This window comes from Octopus bimaculoides, chromosome 28 (genome assembly GCF_001194135.2).
Source record: "Octopus bimaculoides isolate UCB-OBI-ISO-001 chromosome 28, ASM119413v2, whole genome shotgun sequence".
Classification (NCBI taxonomy): Eukaryota; Metazoa; Mollusca; class Cephalopoda; order Octopoda; family Octopodidae; genus Octopus; species Octopus bimaculoides.
In genome coordinates this window covers 13895216-13896450 of record NC_069008.1, presented here as the reverse complement: position 1 = coordinate 13896450, position 1235 = coordinate 13895216, and positions in this window count along the sequence as shown.

The window sequence follows — 1235 nt, the reverse complement described above, 5'->3', positions numbered from 1 at the left end:
GTCTCCCATTGTGACATCTAAAGAGAAAAAACAAGTGAATGAGGTGGTTTGGGTTTTAGCTAACTGTGTCATGTTCATGGTTAGAGACGTCACCCTTTATTATTTTAATCTTTTATTTGTTTCATTCATAGTACTGAGACCATTCTGGAGCATCTGCTTAAAGTCTTTTAGCTGAAGAAATCTACCCCGGTATTTAGGTTTAAGCCCGGTGATTTTCTCTCAGTCTCTATGCCAAACCACTAAGTTACGGGAACAGAAACAAACTAACACTTGTGGTGAGGGGACAAACTAAGAAGCAAAGGCACACACACACACATATGAAGCATCCACTCTCTCATCCTCTCCCATGATCCAACATCTATGTCCTCTCTTATACCTACCTTGTTTATTGATAGTTTCCTCTGGCACCCTATCACTAAGTTTGTCGTATCTCCTTCAGTCATTTATCTCCTCTATAGCAAAATACCTGTGCTCGTCCCTCTGTCATTCTTTAGCTTTTCAATACCTGAGATATACAACCACCCACATCCACCTTCCCCTCCCAGATACTTGCCCTTTGTAGTGAGAGGCTTTTCCTGTTTCCTTTCTCTCTCATCTTTTTCTGTCTTGCAAGTTACATGGCGACCTCACTAGTGCTGGTGCCAAAAACAGAGCAGCCAGTATTCACTGTGAAGTGGTTGTTGCTAGGAACGGCATCCAATTGCAGAAGCAGACACTGGAGAACAATGCAATCCTTGAACCCATCAGATCCTGTCAAACAATGTCCCCCTTGCCAGCTCAGGGGGACATTGACCATTAAATGATGAGAAGAACAACTTATATATCCATTTCTCTCTCCCTCATTTTACTCTTTTGATTTCCCTCTCTCTCTCTCTCTCTCTCTCTCTCAATATCGCTCACCCCTCTTCCACACACGCATCAGACACACATAAGAAATATTAGAAATTAGTCTCAGCCATTCAATGGAAAAGTTGTATATAGTTTGAAGAGTACAGCTAAAGAAGATGGAGTCTGTGAAATATGTAAACCATAATTAAAGAATAATCTAACAAAATTAATTAACAGTCATGTTTTTAACAGTATGTATATATGTGTACATATATGCATACATACATACATACATACATACATACATACATACATACATACATATATATATTCATATATATATACATATAAGTATGTATGTGTATGTATGCAGATATAAGTATATATTTATGAGTATGTATATACAT